Here is a 19,935-nt window from a genome sequence, read left to right as displayed (position 1 = left end):
AAGGCATAACAAAGGGATCATAACCTAATCTGGAAACTGGTCATTTTTTTCTAGGTGATATCTGGAAGTCCAGTCCACACCTGCATCTCAAAAACAAAGAGAATGGCTGATGAGGAAAGCCCTGTTTCAGCCTCTCATCCATTCTATAGATAAAAGGAAAACCTGAGAGCAGCAGACAGTCAATGTCCTTCCCAAACAGCCTCAGGAATGAATATTTAACTCACCTTGCCCATCATTTGTTGAACTCCCTGTACAATAATGTGCTGGCTAGCATAACCACAATGAGAAATTAGGCAACAGTCTTAATATTAACATTAATCTAATCAAGAAACTAGGGAAACGTTTTAAAAAGACTACTTGTAATACAATCCTCTAAGGATGATCATTAATAATTGCTGGCACAAGTGGTGTAGGGATCAAATGTACTTTATTTTGACACAATGTCTGCATTTCCAAGGAAATAGTATCTGTGTACTAAACCCATGCAGTGAGAGAAGATAAAATTAACTGCCTCTGAATAGCTGACATTGAAACAGGACCAAAGCTTTTGTGCTAAATAAAGACATCAATTTGTCCACTCTTTATACATAAGGTAAAAATCACGACAGAATGTAAAGGGAAATAAAAGTTAATGATTTTGGAACAAAGCTGCATGATGCAAGTGCTTCATTGGGAATAAACGGACCAGGAGCAAGTTAGAGGGTTCTGTGAAATGAGGGTCAGTTTCCAGTCCATTCTGCAGAATCAATACAGTTCCTTGGACTTGCAATAGGTCTCCTAAGTCATAGATCGACCGGGCCATGTATCAACTTCCACCCTGCATAGCTTTCAATGCCTCTCATCGGCAAGCATTGCTGAGCAAAAATCTGTGATTAGAATTTGCAGCTGGAGTAGAATGCGGCCCACATATAGACTGGCAGGGAAACTAGAGTGGACAACCAACAGCAAGTATAGCACCATCGCTTTCGGAAGACCATATGTCGATTCAGCAATTGATTTCCAAAGTAAAACTAAAATTGCCATCAGCAGCTTTCTCTGAAGATCCATTTCATAGATGAGGTTTGTCTCGATGAAAACTGTCATTATACACAAAAATCCACAGGTCCAGAGAAGCATATTAATGTCCAACCTTCTTTTTGATGTGGTTTTCTCATGAAAAAATATCTGAAGAAATAAGAGACAAAAGGAACAATAAGTGCCCAGAAATATCATTTATTTCCCATAGTTTGACTGAGTCAGGCACTTCTCCAGGTGCTAATAGTAAGTTTAAAAAAAAAAACAAACAGTAGAAAATCTCAGCTTTTTTAGGTAGTGTTCAGGAGACAGAAAGTAAACAAATAAATCATCATGGCATAGAAGGTATGTGAGAAGGTGATCAGCGCAATAAAGAGAACAAAGCAGGGGGACAAAGGTCATATCTAAGGGAGTAGAGCTTTATCAGGTTTCATCGCTCTGAAAGTGCTCCCTGCCCCTGCAAAAAGAAGACAAACACTTGCTTCACCCCAATTTTTGTTTGTAGCTTCACCTCTTTGGGCTAACAAAATCCATGCAAAGTAGGTATGCTTGGGAAACAATCCCCAAACCGCTGTCTCCATCTAGCAGTTGATGTGATGGGCAAGGAAAAAAAAAAAAAAAAAAACCTCTGAGCTCTGATTATAATAATAGGTAACATTGGCATAACACTTTCTAGGATCCAGCCATCATCCTAAGTGCTTATGCATGTTAACTAATTTAATCTTTGTGTCACTTCAATACAGTATGTTTAGTTTCACCCTTATTTTTCAGATGAGAAGCCTAGGACAATCAAGTTCTATCCGTGAAGAGTAGGGTTGAGATTTGAATCTAGATGGTCTGCCTTCCAGAGACTATGCTCTTAGCCGTCACTGTACAGCATCTACCAATGCTTTGGTCGCCTAAGTGATGTTGATCTCCAGCCCTGTCCCTGCATCTTATATTCTACCTGACACCTCCATTTGGATAGCTAATGGGCAACATGAGACTAATTCATTCAAAATAAAAACTTTGATCCTTAATACGTCCCTCTCCACTCTATCCCTGACTACTTTTCCACCTCTGCACACCTGCTCCTTGCCCGGGATTCCAGAACTGTCTTAATCACTAGGACACCATTCACACAGCTGCTCAAGCTCAAAACGTACGGCTTGACTTTTCTGTTTCTCTCACGTTCGTCATCCGATTTGTTTTAAAATCCTCCAAAATATTCCTCAAATCCAACATCCTCTGATCAAATTCAGGCCACTGCCAGGTTTCACCTACAAGACAGGAGCAGTCTTCTAGCTGGTTTTCCCACTTCCCTCTTTTCACCAAGAGTCCATTATCCCTCCTGGCAATCTGTGTGATCGTTTTAAAATGTTAATCAGATCATGTTATGCCCTGCTCTGATCACTCTGATAGCTTTTATATTAGGATTCTTCAGAGACCCAGAACCAATCAGATGTATATATGCAGAAAGAGATTTATTTTATGGAATCGGCTCACACAATTGTGGGGGCAGGCAAGTCCAAAATCTGCAAGACAGGCTAGCAGCCTAGAAATTCTGCCAAGAGATATTGTAGTCTTGAGTTTGAAGGCTGCAAACTCAGGCAGAATTTCTATGGTGCAGTCTGGAAGCAGAATTCCTTCCTCTTTGAGAGACCTCTGTCTTTTCTCCTACGGCTTTTAACTGATTGGACAAGGCTCACCCACATCATGGAAGGTAATCTTCTTTACTCAAAGTCTGCTGATTTAAATGTAAAAAAAATGTTTGCACAGCAACTCTAGATGGCTGTTTGACAAAACAAATGGTCACCAAACCTACCAAAGTTGACACATAAAGTTAACCATCACAGCTTCCTATAACATTCAGAATGAACTCCATTTCCTCTGGGCATCATTCTATCCTTCCTTCTATGGTAAAAGGTCCCTTCTCAGTTTCTTCGATCTCTGGGTCACCTGGCCTTCTTGTTCCGGGTACATGCCATGCTTCTTTCTATCTGCACAAAGGTCTTTTATCTGCTGTTCCTCTTACCTGCATTACTCTTCCTCCAGACCTCCACATGGCTCCCTGCCTTGCTTAATTTAGATCTCTGCTCTCATATCACCTCCTCAAAGAGGCCACACCTGACAAGCTTATCACAAACAGGCCAGGTCCCTTGCTTGCTTGCTAGACCCTCTCTCAATCTGCCGTTACAGTACTTACCAGTGCCTGGAAGCACATTTGTTTACTATCTCACCCTCCCCACTAGAAAGTCAGCTCCAGTTTTGTTTGTTGTCCAGTAGAATAATTTCTGCTCTATTGTAGGTGTTCAATAAATGGAGCTGAATGAATGAATGAATATTTTTAATCCTCCTGTAGGAAGGAACTGTGGAAATATTAAGAAATCTTAGAATCTCTTTTTAAATATTTATGATATAAATGAATCTATAAGTAATCCTTCTTATTTGATATAATTCGTAGTCCATGCAACGTTCTTTTTTAAAATATTTTTTCTTGTTTTGTTTTGTCTATGGCTCTTGCTAATTTTTTGTGTGGGATTTTTTTAAATGTTCTTCTCCTCCTAGCACATAACACCTGGATCAACCCACCTAATAAAAGCACGCTGCACGAAATAACCACCTTTTAAAAAAAAGTAAGCTACCTTCCACCATGGAACTTTGATCTCTTTGAACTATATAATAGCTCAGTCCATACCACACTCACCTCTTTCTTCATCTAGGTATTGGGAATTGCTGTAGCCCATTATATAGCGTAAAGACAGCATTCAAGCTGGGACTGCTATTTAGACAGAAGGATGAAAAAAATCAGTGGAGCCAATAATAAAACTTATTCACAGAGTGACTGATAGCTAATGTTCATTGTTTTCTAGGAAATTGCTCATCACTCATTTTAATCAGTGATCCAAAAGGATTTTGAATGTTCTTAATTCCCAGTTTGCAAATTAGGTAACCAAGAAAAAAATTAATTATATAAAATTCTGCACTAAGTCAATGAAATAACTTCTGGAATTTGAAGGAAATGAATGCAAATTTAGCATTCAACTCCTCCGTGTTTGGCAGAAAAGGCCATCACTTGGCATTTTGTATGCTGTATGTCATTTTTTCCCTACAATAAACAGAGATCCATAGAGTTCAGTGTCCACTTGTGGCCACAAAAATAGTCCTTTGCAGAGGCAAAATTCATACACAGAATATTCTGACAAGAAGCCTGTGTTCTTCTCAGTCGCCTGGCTGCCCTGGGGAAGAATCCTGAAGATTCCAGCAACTCAACACAACTCCACAGGTGGATGTGGATACATGGCTTAAAAGTACAACCTCTTATTCTCAGGGATATTTCCAGAAGGGTTTTCACTACCAGTCTATACTGCAAGAATCTCTGGCATCCAGAGAGGCCCTCAGATTTTACCTCTGTAAGCCATGTGATGAGTGAGATGGTGTAGTCTCTGAGGAACCCAGGAGTTCCATTTCTCTGGTACCAGGGCTGTGGCCGCAGGACAGAGCATTTCTCCCCAGTGGCAAAGACTTGGGGGCTCAGCATTCAAACCGATTCAGATGTTTTGTGAATACTGATCTCTCATCTTTCCTGCTGGAATAAAAAAAAATACGTACATACATAAATGCAGTTGGCATTTTATTCATTAAGTGGGCATTTAGTATATAAATACCTCTGTGAGCCTTACTTTCCTTAGTTTCACAACACTGGGATTCTATAAAGTCCATTCCAGCTCTAGGGGTCTGTGAGTTGCAATTAATCAAAAACTTTTCATTTTCCTCTCAAATTTCCCTTCAGCTTATTCACTTTTTTCTCAATTAAACATAGTAATACACTAAAGGAAACAAACCTTTCCCCACACCTAAGAAATGCTTAAAACCATCTTGTCTTTCCCTTTGTGTCTCTTCCTCATGCATCCCAGCAGTCTCCACTTTGGATGCAGCTCTGTTTTGTGCTGAGTTCTATTTCCTTCAGCTTTCCTCTCTCTTTGAACAGCAGGTGCCAGAATAACAAGGCGATATGAAATTTACAGAAACAATGTGTTTATACAGTCGGCTACCTTATCTAAAATGTAATGCTCTTCAACCCTAAATCAGATGTCTTGCCATACACTGCAAGGTACAAAGAATATTGCACAAGTCCTTATTATTTTTTTGCACCAAAGTATGGGGCTCCAAAATTACTTTGTTAATGCAAAAAAAATTCTATAAATCTGTTTGCTGTATCTTTAATGAAAATGAAAACACTCAAACTGAAATTGTTTCCTATTTACACAATAGGGTGTTTAATAAGGTCTCAACTAAAAACAAGTCATGGCATTAAGAATCTTATTTAAGCATATTAAAAAACTTCCATCACATTGGAATTCTTCATAGAGCTGGGCTATTCAAAACGTAATTCTTCTTTGAACAAATAAATGACATTTCAAGATTACCACCTTTCCTTGTGAAATTTGCTGTGTTTTTGTTTTTTTGTGAGAGCCCTCTTGCAGATAGATTTGTTCTATTTTAAGTAAAGTTGAGCAGAAAAGGTTTTTGTTTCAAACCATATATCTGAAGCTATTAAAAACTTCCTGCTTCATTCTACTGAAAGATGTGTATGATCCTGGATTTGGGGTATTAGCCATTGCTTGTTACCCACACAGGGTCAAAGGTAGAAAAGCTGATAAAGTAGTTGTATTTTTCTCTTCTCCTGTATCTGACATTTTTAGGTCTCTCTTTCCCTGTGATTCCATTACCCCACCAAAATGGAGTTCGGTTTGTATGTTTGAGTAAAGGCGTAATAGAAATAGTCATTTCCCGGGGTTCAAATTCAACCAGTGTTCCTACAGTGTAGATACATTTGTTTTAAAACTTATTCCTGCCTCACGGGTTTCTTAATAGCCATGATAACTTTCAACAAATTAAGTTCTCCACTTGTATTTAGCTTTGGGCATGGCCCACAATAAGCAACGGGAAACAGACAGCCTAATAACTCATCAAATTCAGTACATTTACTATCACCAGTTCCTCACTAGGCTCCCTAGTGAGCAACAAAGGTAGAGTTAGAAAAGACACATTTCTTATCCTCAATGAGTTAATTATAATTTTAGGAGAACAGAAATCCTTCTGTTCCAAAATATTTTCCCAAATGGCCTACCGTAAGGTCTAAGATTCCCATAGTCCCCATTCTTTTGGAGTGAGGCAGTGAAGGCTAATGCAAGAACACCAGCAGACAAGCTCACTAACGTTTGACAGGACCCTTTGGAGGCAGACCCAGGAGGGTTGACCCTAAACAGAAAATCCGCAGCTTTTTTTTTTTTTTTTTAAACAGCTTTGCTCTTGTGTCCCAGGATGGAGTGCAATGGGACAATCTCAGGTTACTGCAACCTCCGCCTCCTGAGTTCAAGTGATTCTCCTGCCTCAGCCTCCCATGTAGCTGGGATTATAGGTGCCTGCCACCACGCTCAGCTAATTTTTTTGTATTTTTAGTAGAGATGGGTTTTACCATGTTGGCCAGGCTGGTCTCAAACTCCTGACCTCAGGTGATTCACCCGCCTTGGTCTCCCAAAGTGCTGGGATTACAGGCATGAGCTACCGCGCCCGGCCAAATCAGCAGCTTTTTAAGTCATTCATGTGGCTTCTGAGAAATAGGGCTGCTGCAATTGATAACTTGGCCCCAAAATACCAAATCCACTCAGAACGAGGCAGAGAGATGAGTGAAGCATGTGTGCCTCACAGTTTTCTGGAAGTATAACTGAGATACAAAAAAATGCTCATATTTAATGCATACAATTAGATGTGGAGAGACTTTAAATGTCACAGTGTTATGGGCTGTGCCCCCCAAACACGTTGAAGTTCTAACTCCCAGTACCTCAGAATGTGGCTCTACTTGGAGATCGGGTATTTAAGGAGATATTTAAGTTAAAATGAGGTCATTAGCGTGGGCTTTGATCCAATTTGACTGATGAAGAGGAAATTGGTACACAGACACACAGAGGAATGGCCATGTGGTCATGCAGGGAGAAGACAGGCACCCACAAGCCAAGGAAAGAGGCCTCGGAGGACTTGTTGCCCCAGAACCACAAGAGGATACATTTCTGTTGGTGAAACTTCCCACTCGGAGCCCTAGCAAACTAGTACATACAGGTATATCCAGAAACAGAGTTCACCACCCTCCCGCACACAGGGGAGACATTGCCTTGTATACGTGATACCTCAGACTAGAGAGAGGTTCCACTGGCTGCTGGACTCTTAAGGTGATGTGACAATATTGACAGTATCTTTAGCGTGACTTCTAGAAGAGTAATCAGTGAATAAGCCTCTTGATAAAGAAATAACATCCAAATAGAATGATGTGTATTTTCACAGAAGCCCTCAATCACCAGTGAAAACAGTCCTTGTCACTTTTCTAACAGAGGAATATGATAAACACAAAGTTGAAAGATACTTCACTGTGTGAAGTAGCTTTGGTTCAGCTGCAAACCTAGACTCTCACCTCAGTACTAAATCGGAATTGGCTGTGAAGGATTACAAATAAAATATTGTCATTGCTGAAGCATCTTATCTGCAACAAAAGACAAGAACTGGTATTTCTTAGTATTATTGTGTTCTAGCAGGTGGTTTATGTAGTTGGGGCTCCTGAATGCCTTCCTATGCCTTGTTAAATTTATTGCTTTTCTGGCTTCTACAAGAGAAAAATCGCTTCGAGAAGCTAAGCTGTGGGCAGTACAATGACAAACTCCTGAACATACACATTTTCATTTTTTTTCTGAATCCACTGAATTTGCTCCAAAGATTTAAAAAGTATTACCATTATCCTCCCTCTTGTCTATATCATCTCTTATTTGGATTAATTCCATTTATATGTTTGTTTCAAGATTTGATTTCTTTGGAACTTATATCAAACATTTAATGAAATACAGACATTTTTTCTTGATTTCTTGTTACAAAGTACTTGGCTCAGCATACAGGAGTTGCATAAGTAACTGTACTTTTATTTATATCTCAATCTTTGGCTCCATTCTTGTTTTTATGCCTGTATCTATCCATGGAGGAACCAAAAACAATGCAAAATATAATTCAGTATCAGAACAACGACGGAAAAAAAATACATGTTTACAGGTGAAAGTGTCCCACAGAACTGTTAGAGTTGGGTAAAAATTTTGCCTCTGAACCTCTTAGAAAGCACAGTATGAAAGAAAACACATTTGTCTGCAGAGACAAAAGTGTGAGGAAAGAAAGAAAAACTGTATGACCTTGAGAAAATTAAGTAACCACCCTGTGCCTCAGTTTTCTCATATGTTAAATGGAAATGAGAGAAGTAACTTTTTCATGCTGTGTTACAAGCATTAAATTAAAGGTACCAGTATTAGTAAAGCATTTAGAACAGTGGCTGGCACAAAGTAAGCCCTATTTGTTTTTAAAATAAAAAGTAAAATAAATGCTAAGGGAATTTCTCAAGGAATGCAGTTTTACCAAGTACCTAATTTTAAAAGATAGTTCTCATCCGGATCTTCACCTTATCTATAGGACAGTGAGAGGTAAGGCAAAATGGTCTCTGATGACTTCTCTATTGCAAACACATTTATGGGATTCATGAAATGTTTTCTTGACTTATCCCTCAATAAGCACCGAGGACAGAAAGCTGAACTCAGGGAAAGCAATTTTGCAGCAGGCCAAGATAATATGTTCCGAACCTGCAATGTTCTGGTGATCGGGCTTTAGCTCTAGATTATAAATAAATGAATGGGTTCATTTCCTCCAAATAACCCTTTATAAATATCAGCTTTCTTATCTGGGCATTTTATAAGTTGTGCAGTGGAAGCATGGAGTTATAGTCTCAGCTAGGGCTGAAGATACTGCATCCCACTGATAAAGTCAGTGTAGCATTTGCTGGTCAATAGCAGACATACTTGTTTTCATATCCTGGCTATGCCACTGGATGGCTGTGTGACCTTGGGCAAATTATTCCATTCTTTGTATCCTCAGTTCTCTATCTGAGTATCTCCAATCTCATAATAGTGCTTTGAAAATGAAGGAGATGATGTACGTGTAGCATTAACACAGTGAGTGATGACAAGTGGGGACTCAGCCTTTTGCTAGTTTTGTGCGTTAGGTGCCTGAGCTGCAAGTGGGAGTGGTAATGATACCTTTCTCATAAGATTATTTCAAGAATTCAATGCAAGCACAAAACACGGTGATTAACACATGTTAAGTGTCTAAGGAAGGTTACCTGTTACCGTACTTTATTCAATCTTCTCTTCAATGCTGCACACAATACATTTTACTTGAATTTACACTTGGTAAAAATGGCATATTTGGGGAGCAGGGTTTTAGAAAAGATTTTTCAATAGTATTTTCACAAACAAAATGCAAGTTATTCATACAAACTTTTATGATTATAAAAACAGTACTTGTGCATTTTACAAGATTAGCAAATACATGCAAGCAAAAATACAAAATAAAAAATTGCATTCTCATGACAGATAACCACAAAAATGCTCTTAGAACATATTTACTTACATTTTTCCTATAATATATGTAAGCAGTATTTTTAATGGCATAAGATCATACTGTACAAACATTTATAATATGGTTTTTCAGTTGACTATCTTAGTCTTTACAGATCAACAAATTTTTATATCATACCTAAACATGATGAACTATCCTCAAATGTCCCATTTATGTTTCTTATAGCTAGCTTGTCCAAATCAATATCCAGTGTAGAACCAGTACAGGTGCTTGTGCTTCAATAATTTTTTTTGATCAGTTCTACTTTAGTATAATTTATGTACAGAAAAAGTTAAGTATCTTAAGTGTACAGTTTAATGAGTTTTGACACATGTATAAACCTGTGAAACCAACATGCAAATAAAGATAGAGAAAATTTCGTCCCTCCACAGTTTCTACATGCCTCATTTCAGTCCATTGAACCCCCAGAGGCAACTGCTCTTCTGATTTCTATAACCACAAATTAGTTTTGACTTTTCCTGAACTTCATATAAATTGAGTGATTCAGTGTTTACTCCTGTGAGTCTACCTTCTCTCACTAAACATAATGTTTTTGAAATACTTCCATGTTGTTGTATGTATTAGTATTCTACTACTTTTTATTGCTAAGTAGAAATATACTGTGTTGGTATACCAAGGTTTGTTTACCCATTCTTTTATTTGAGGTGAGTTTAATAATGATCCCCTAATTCTTTGACATTCTCCCATTGGGAAGTGAGGTTTATGTCTCCAACTTCATACTTAGGTTCTGTGGCTGCTTGACAATAGAAACTAGCAGATTCTACTTCCTGTCTTCTGGGACACTTGCTCCTGGAACACTGCCACCATATTGTAAGGAAGCCCAAGCAGCACTGTGGAGAGGCCCACATGAAGAGGACTGGGTAGAAAAGAACTGTAGCTCTAGCAGTACTCAATTATTTTTAAAAAATTAATTTTTAAAGTTAGATTATTTCAATTTTATTTTTTACATTTACAGATCTCTCATAAAATCCACCATCTCTAAATTCATTCAACCCACCTTTTTATTTAAATTCTTTAACATATTTATAACAGTTGTTTTCAAGTCTTTGTCAGCAACTTTCATTGTGTGAGTCATTAGTAGTTCTGCCTTTACTGGATTATCTTCTATTTTATAAGTCAATTTATCTGCCTCTTTACATATCTTATAAATATCCCAGTCATAATGTTTAAAAAACTGTGGAGATGAAATAATACTTTTTTCTTTCTTTCCTCTCTTTTTTCTCACAGTATACAAGAACTTTCTTCAATCAGACAGTCAATGTGAAGTCTATTCTTTTAGATTCTACTTCCTTTGAATTGGGCCAAGATTGGACTGCAGCTGCAGTTAGTTGGAACTCATGACAAAGGAGATCTCACTTTGTACCTCACCTTAACCCCAACCCCCAACTTTCTTCACTACTATTGCTACAACTGAGGGACAAATAAATCCCTATGATCTTCCAAGGATATGAACCTGAAAGACTTTGATCTGTAGCTTAGTTTGTTATGATTCACTTATGGATTCACCTTTGGCAGGGCCCTGAGATCTGAACACCACAAAAATGCCCAAAATTTCTTCTACCTTCTAGCCCTGTGCCTCCATAACTATTTCTGCTACTTTCTCAGGAAAAAAATGCCCAGGAATTGGGATGCGTTGACCTGAAAAACTATTTTTGCATTTGAGCAATTACAGATTCCATTTTATTTGGCTGGCTCATACTGTTGTGAAAGCCTGGCTGGTTTCTTCTCATCCCTTCCTCTTCCATCCATGGCAAGTTTACTTCCACACAGAACCACAATCGGGTTGGGCATTTGCCCGTATGTGTGGAAGCATCTGCAACTCTTTGCTCATCCCTCTCTGGAATTTAGCTCATTATGGTCTCTTTGCATCCATTGCTCTTTTATAGCATTATAGAAAAGTGGGTTATCTTTTCCCTTGTTGCTGCATTCAGAAATGGTGGTCCTTTGCATCATTCACATCCTAACCAGAAACAGAACTCCAAAACTATTTTCCAGTTTTGAACTTTGGCTGGGACCAATTGTGTGATTTATAATGTTTGCATTAAAGAAATCCTTTAAATATTAAGCAGAGCGTAGAAGAGTATTGGATATGCAATTGGAATTTCTGAACCACCAATCTACCACTTATTAGTTTTGCGATTCTCTGCATGTTTTTTGAAAGAAAGAAAGTGATTGACAGTGATATATGAAGAGACCCAGGCAAATAAGACTAATAACTTTAAAGTAAAAGATAAAGAACTTAGCCACATGGTGGTAGCTATACTAGGCTAGAGACTCCACAGCATTCTTCCCTCCAGAGGGGCAGCTTCCATGGCCTTCAGCACCTAAGACAGTGATTCTCCACCAAGTACATAACCTGTCTGTGGAGAGGATATTCTTAGGCAGGTTCTTAAGGAAAGTCAACCTGGGTCCAAGATCATTCTACCCTATGGACTTTATTTTCCTGTGACTGTACAGAGAAGCACCTGTCATTCTCCCTGTGTTACAAGCTCTGGAGAAGACAGTGAAAAACAAGTGAGCCCTTCTGGTTGTCTGGGGTTGTTATGTCCATCCTTTACCACTTCACTTCTAGCCCTGTCCTGGGAACATACAGTGGAGTGTAACAAATTAAAGACCATTTCTATCGCCCCAGGATCTGATCATCACATATGGATGATCTTCAGTCCTTTCTTAAGTCCCACCTTAACACATGTTTAAACATTTAAACTCTCTCAGCATCTAATTGTATACATGAAATGTGAGCAGGTTTTTCGTATGTCTGTTATATCTCAAGTAAGTTGTAAAAAATATACTCAGCATCAAGTTTCTCACAAATAAAGTGGGCTTGATAATAATAATACTTAACTCACTGCTGGCAAAGGTAATAGGTGTGAACCGTCTTTGAAAAATGTGAGAAACTCATCATGTTGAGATGTGAGAGGATGGAGATTTCATAGGGTTTTGGGTTTGAAGGTGACACAATGATTGTATTACCCATTTGCAAACAGTATTATGTCAATGAAGCCTTTTGGTAATACTATTAATAAATGTGACTATTTCAGGTTCTTAGATCTCAGAGGCAATTCCTCTCCATTTATGAGAAGATATTCAATATAAGGGTTGTAGAAGTAAATACAAAGAGATAAGGGGGAGAAATTTGATCTGCTCCAGATTTGATCAATGTTTTTGGTAGGGTAAGATAGTTTACTTTATGCTTTATGTACAGTATTCCCCCCCTTATCTGAAGGGGATATGTTCCAATACCCCCAGTGGATGCCTGAAACCATGCCCTATATATGCTATGTTTTTCCATTACATACATACATCCACACCTGTCATAGTGTTTAATTTATAAATTAAGCACGGTAAGAGATTAACAACAATAATTAATAACAAAATAGAACAATTTAGTAAAATAAAAGACTTGAACACAACCACTGCAATACCACGATGGTTGATCTGATAACTGAAAGGGCTCCTAAGTGACTAATGGGTAGGTTGAGAATTCTGCATGGATGTGCTGGACAAAGGGATGATTCGCATCCTAGTTAAGATGGAGCAGGACAGTGTGAACTTTCAGCACCCTACTCAGAACAGATGCAATTTAAAATTTATGAATTGTTTATATCTAGAATTTTCCACTTAATATTTTCAGACTATGATTGCTGGTAGCTGAAACTGTGGAAAGTAAAACCTCGGATAAGGGAAGGACTGCTATAATTGGAAACTACTGAAGGATTTTAAGAGAGGAGTTTCTTATTCTCTAGCTTTTTTCCTAAGACAGAAATATTTTTATTTGTCGTGTCTGTGCCATACCTATTCTTTCTGCATCTCACAGTAACAACATTTTAGAGTTAAATTAACTATGTTTAAATTGTGTTTAATATTGACAAAAGTTTGACATTGCTATTTCTTGAAGTTTGTACATTTATCTACCTATGTAATACATCTCTAAAAATCATCATTTTGTAAGGTCACATTAAAGTGCATTTGTTTTGCAATCTGCTTTTTGACACATAATTTCATAGGGAAAAGTGTAGAGACACCCATTCACCATGCTATCTGAGGAAGTATTTCATGTCCTCCAGCTTCTAATAAATTAAACTCTGAAATGTAAACTGAAATAGATTTAGACACTGAAGACATTAATATCCGCGTGTTGTTTCACAGATGCAAGTACATGGTTCTGTAGAGACATCATTGTTAGGTGTTGTCAGTTTTTAGATTAGTCCCTCTCCTCCAGGAGATTATAATCTATTAGAGAGTGGTTGTGATGTAACCAGGGTGGAATCGCGAGTGGATCCCAGAGGCTATTACATTTTGCTGCAAATGAATCCCAGTATATCTTTGTCCTTTTCCATATAGATGTCAATACAACAATTCACAGGATAAAACGTAGGCAAGGAAGTCTTTATTCAAAGCTATTGCAATAGGAGAGAGGCCAGAACTAAAATCTGAATTTAACTCCCCTGAAACAAAGAGTAGGTGAGTTTTTCATAGCTGAAGTGTAGAGGGATCACAGGTGATTGTTATTTGTTCACTGGCCTTAACCAAAGGAAAAGTGAATTTTCTCAAATCTTTTTGATAGGAGGTAGTTTTACAACTTGGAACAAAGTGCTCAGGAAAGTTAGACTCCTACCTTCCCATAGAAACTGGAGTAGGGGTGCTTTCTCTCTTGATGTTTACATTTCAAAGAGATGGCTACTGGGTCCTTGGGAAGACATTCCCAGGTTATAGAAACAGGCTTTTAAAGGGATTTACATATTAAGGAGCCAGAGAAGAAACTTGCCCAACTGTAAATTTCTAAAAAAAATTCTCTAAGGAAAGGGAAGTCAGTGCCTAGAGTCAAGAAGAAGGCTGTGTAATGTTTAATCAAGCTGAGGAAAACCTTTAGGGCCTCTTGGTCATACTCACACTTGAAAGTTTTCGTAAACCATATTATAGTCACATTTTACGTTAATTCAATAATAAAATAATAATGCCAGCACTCAATAGAACTTAACAGTTTGCAAAGCATTATCCTCTAGGCCATTTCTCTGTGTCTTCACAGCCACCCAGTGAATAACACAGGTTGAGTATTCCTTATCCAAAACTTTTGGTACCAGAAGTGTTTCAGATTTCAAATTTTTTTGGATTTCAGAATATTTGCTTTTTACCAGACTAGTATTCTAATCCAAAAATTCAAAATCCAAAGTGTTGCAATGACCATTTCCTTTGAGTGTCATATTAGCACTCAGAAAGTTTCGGATTTTGGAGCACTTTGGATTTGGGGTTTTTGGATTAGAGATCCTCAACCTGTATATAATTATTATGTTGAACTTATATATGAAAAATGTGACTCTCAGAAATGTTGAATGAATTAACAGAATCACGTAGTTGGTAAATGGTAGAGTCTGTGTTTCAGGTCGCCTGACTCCTATGCCCTTTCCAACCTGCACTTTTCATTTAAAGGAAATAGGTGATAGTTTCTTCTGAAAAACAATAGAAAATAATAGCTTTCTCATTGTGTTTTGTGAATCTAAGTTGCTATATTTTTTGTTTTTAAATTTTATTAATGTAGTAGATAAGCAATGTAGATAACTCTGGAAGATAATAAGTAGAGAGACAGGGATATCAATTCCCTATAAAAGATAAGCCTAATGAACCTGTTACCTTAGAAAAAGTAACTCATGATAACCAATGTTCATTCATTATAAATATCTAATAGCTCAATTATTTCTTCTCAGGCTTTCTAAAAATATTTCCTAGAGTTTTTGAAGTTTCCAGGGCAAAAATCTCCTATAGAATATGCCCTAAAATTTAGCATAAAGGAAGATGGGGGTTTTTAATTCAGGTGTGAGTTTTAATTTCATGAGCTATTTAACAGATTCCAAATGGAATTTCTCTACTGCCAGAATCAAAGACATAGATTTTCCTTGCCATTATTTCAAGTTAACTTGAAAATAATCTCAATGAGGGATAGAAGGGCTTGTCTAAACATTAATGCCTGGAGCCTCTTGAAATATTTGCACCAGTTTTGTAAGTGTTCCCTGGTTCACCAGCAGTCAGCCCAAGGTCATTCCCTATGCAGAGCTGCCATGGCCTGAACAGCTCTCTTCCTTTTTATGTGCTGAGCATCTTCTCACTTGAGATTTTCTACCATTTCTACTTCATCATTCTTCTTTCTTAAAATTTATTGCAGTTTTGATTTCCTGCCATGGTAATGGGTTATCTTTTATGACTGTGCAGATGAGTGCTTTCATTTGGAGAAACTCTACACCATTCCTGTCGGCCTCCAGATAGCAGCTTAGAAGCCCTATTCATCAAGTTTCTTAGTTGTGTCAATAGTCCAGAACACCTTGTCTTCTATTTCACAGGGTCTGATGATGTTTTCAGTTCCTAACCAGCACAGGTTTGGAATGTTATTGAAGTAAACAGCTCAGCAAGTTTTACAACTGGGCATGGAAGAGAATGGCATCTATAATTATAAAGGTTGTTGAAAGAGGGGGATGGGGCAGCTTCAGTATACAGTGTTGTCATATTCTGGTATCAAAACAATACAAATTTGGTGCTTGACCTGGATGAAGTTGGAGACCATTATTCTAAGTGAAATAACTCAGGAAACCAACATCATATGTTCTCATTTATAAGTGGGAGCTAAGCTATGAGGCAGCAAAGGCATAAGAATGATACAATGAACGTTGGGGACTTGGAGAGGAAAGGTGGGAAGTGGGGTGAGGAATAAAAGACTACACATTGGGTACAGTGTACATTGCTCGGGTGGCAGTGCACCAAAATCTCAGAAATCATCACAAAGAAACTTATCCCAAAAACTGCTGATATAAAAAAAAAATTTGGTGCTGGAAGTTATTCTCTAGTGACTCTAGTCACTGTGGTTCTCAGATGGGGGTGATTTTTTTCCATGGTAATTGTAAGTTGTAAATATAAATGGTAAATATCTCCAAGGATATTTGGCAATGTCTTGAGACATTTTGGGTGGCCACTGGAGGGGACACAGTGCTGGCATCTAGTAGGTAAAGACCAGGGAGGCTGCAAAACATCCTCCTATGCACAACAAACCCTCCATGACAGAGAATTATCCAGTCTAAAATTTCAATAGTTCCAAGGTTGAGAAACCTCAAAGATCAGCTATATTTTCATACTACTATTTTATTACAATATTATAAATGGTATCCATAGCACTTTTTAATATCTGATATTATGTTCAGCTGTTCTTGCATTTCTATAAAGAAATACCTGAGACTGGATCCTTTCTGAGAAAAGAGGCTTCACTGGCTCACAGCTCTGCAGGCTGTGCAGGAAGCATAGTGGCATCCGCTTCTGGGGAGGCCTCAGTAAGCTTTTACTCATGGTGAAAGGCAAAGGGGAAACAGGCACTTCACAAGGCAAAAGCAGGAACAAGAGAGAAAGAGATGGAATGAGGGGGTAGGTGCCACACACTTTTAAACAACCAGATCCCCTGTGAACTCTGAGCGAGAGCTCACTCATCACCCAGGGAATGGCCCAAGCCATGCATGAGGGATCCACCCCGTATCCAAACTCCTCCCACCAAGCCCCACGTTCAATGTTGGAGATTACAAATCAACATGAGATTTTGGCAAGGACAAATATCCAAACTATGTGAGATATTTTTCTTGTTTACTTTTCTTTGTATGTTTCTCCACTTTGCCTGAATTAGTCATTTGCATTTTTTCATCAGACTGAACTCTGTGCTCAATAAGAATTGTTTTAACGTTATTAGTTCTACTACTGTTGTTTCTTTTAAATAGGAAAGAAAACTAAAAGTGGCCCAAAAGGTTACAGTACAACATGGTGGCAGGTCATACTGAGATCTTGGTGTCTTAATATAAAAGTCAGTGTCTCATCCTTGCTGGTGTTTTGAATCACTTTAGGAAGAGCAATTTGGAACACTGGTTTATTTTTAAACCTCCAGGTAAACCAGGCATCTTTTCTTCTGTATCCCTTATGTTTCAAGAGACCATTATATTTCTTGGCAATATTTTCCTAATGGCATTAAACTAGATGCCCAGAATAAAACAACTATACCGAATTCTCCAGTTTACTTCTCAGGAACATAATATGTCCTGTGGTAGTAGAAAAAAACAATCATGCAAATTAAGACTTTGTAATAACCATCGAGTATGTAAATGTTTATTCTAATAGACCATTGGTAATTTGCTCTAAGAAATTTGTAGACATGGTTTATGCATCTCATCATTCTTTTTGTCTTTTTCATTTTAATCAGGCATCCTCAATGCTAATGAACCTGTTTAACCTTGAATTTTGGTGACCCATACTAGATGGTGAACTTTTCCTGGAATCTTACTAATGTCTATCTTGACTGAATTCTTAGAAAAGACTCTTTTTTTTCTTCGCATGTGATATATGCAATTAGAAGGGTTAGTAGCCAGCAATGAGCTATCTCTTCTTGATTCAGACAGAAAGGTATAGTTTAACACATTCACTGTGAAATCAGCCAGTAAGATACAAGTTAACACTTTCTAAAAACTGAGCAGAAGCACCATGGGATCCAACCACCATTTTGGATAAAACTTCCTGTTTTAATTTACACATATATTTCATGTTGCATTTGCTTAGTGTTTTGTGACTTATAACACATTTTTATTTTTAATCTGCATGATACCCTTTGCAGGTACATAAGGAAATATATTCCTAATCCAGTGTACTTCCTTCTGTATCAGGCAAATTTATCTCTGAATAGGCCCCAACCAGCCTGTACACTTTTGTAAGGCTGGAAGCACATTTATACTTCTTTGCATCACATCAATGCCTTTAATAGGGAAAAGTAAATGTGTTTTGTTGATTTATCCATTGTAAAAATTTAATACAGGAGAACTCCAACTACCTAGATAGCATGCCAGATTTGTCAAACTCTCTTAGGATTAGCAAATTCTAAATGTTAAAGACCCCAATCAATCAATTCCCAATGTATGTTTAAAGATGTAAAATTCAGAGAGTTGATATTATGAAATGTAAATCTCTCCATGCCTGGTTAAAATTCAGCTTTGTTTCAATTCTTGAAATTTGGTCCGTTCCTTGTAATGTCAAAGGAAAAATTATAGAGAAATCTCCCTGTTATTTACAAACATAAGAAAAAGCAAGAATTGGCTGCCATGTATTCTCTCCAGGAACTGCTTTATTATACCTTTTTAAAATTTTATAAGAACATATAAATGTATAAAGAGACAGTCAATCTGGAAACAACAAGAAAAGAACCAGTGCTGTTAGTTTTTCTATTATCATCTAGTGTTTTTTAATAGATATAATTTTCAGCTACTTAAAATTGTTCACCACATTTGAGATACAGAACAGTGTCAAAGGCCATTGTGTTGGAGTAAAATGACACGGATCTGAGCCCTATTTGAGATATTAAGCATTTGTCTCTGTCTCAGGGATTCATGATAATTATACTTCTTCACATGGATATTTATAAAAATCAAATGAGATAATCTATATGATTGTACTTTATCAATTGTAAGAGCATTTTAAAATGTTAGCTATTATTACTTGGAAATTTGGAGAAATGGTTTTAAAAAATGCTTTTCACAGATTTTTCCAGTTACTACTGCAGCATAATAAATTACTCTAAAATTCCATGGTGTAAATCAACCACCGTTTTATTTGTCCACATTTTTGTGGTTCAGGAATTTGGAAATGGCCTCACTAGGCAGCTCTTGTTTGGGATATGTTATGCAGTTGCAGTCAGATGCTGGTTGTGCCTCACAGTCATCTGAAAGCTTGACTGGATGAGCTGTACAGATGCGATTACTCACATGGCTGGGAGTTAAGCTGGTAGTAAGCTAGGACTGTGGCTAGGGCTACGGTAAGAGTTTCTTCCCATACATTCTCCAGTACAGAGATTTCAGGGCAGTCATGTATTAGATAAAGGCTAAATTCCTCTAGAGTCAGGATCCCAAGAGAACCAGATGGAAACTGCATCGTCTTTCTTCCCTTAGCCTTTGAAATCACTGAATACCACTTCCCCTGCATCCTAACTGGTTACAAACAAGTCATTAATATCCAAGGGGTGAGAGGAGAGACTCCCATCTTTTGATGGAAAGGCTATCGATGATATCACAGGCACGTTTTAAAACCACCACTTGTCATTAAGAAATTCATGGTAGAAAAAGAAATAAAAGAGGGCATGTTTTGGAAAGTGAATTAAGCCACATACTGACCAACTATATTAGGAATATTTTTTGTTTCTAATTATATTCTGTCTCAAAGTCTATATTTTGGTGGTTTGGTGATAGTTGGGAAGGTTCCCAATTTTTGTAAAGATCCATTGGACTCTACATGAAAATTCCCTGTTCTACTGCTTGAAGGTGACCCTTCCCTAAATATATTTTTTCCCACCTAACACGATTCACAATATCTTCCTGTAGACTTATGTTTTATTAATTTATTTGAACTTTGAAGGCTTTTTATCATCAG

General features: G+C 37.6%; 1 long non-coding RNA gene across 1 annotated transcript in view; it reads right to left on the bottom strand.

Moving 5' to 3' along the window:
• Nucleotides 1-4,436: 4,436 nt before the first annotated feature.
• The window catches only part of LOC135277210 (uncharacterized), a 128,640-nt gene continuing 113,141 nt past the window's right edge, over nucleotides 4,437-19,935 (bottom strand). The window contains exon 3 of the long non-coding RNA XR_010344783.1: nucleotides 4,437-4,582. This is a non-coding gene — a long non-coding RNA (uncharacterized LOC135277210). The remainder of the gene's footprint in view (nucleotides 4,583-19,935) is intronic.

The sequence above is a fragment of the Aotus nancymaae genome, unplaced genomic scaffold (assembly GCF_030222135.1).
Source record: "Aotus nancymaae isolate 86718 unplaced genomic scaffold, 86718_ANA_hifiasm-v0.15.2.pri h1tg000030l, whole genome shotgun sequence".
In the NCBI taxonomy this organism is placed as follows: Eukaryota; Metazoa; Chordata; class Mammalia; order Primates; family Aotidae; genus Aotus; species Aotus nancymaae.
Note: the sequence above shows the minus strand (reverse complement) of the source record. Positions and strands in the feature narration are given on the sequence as shown.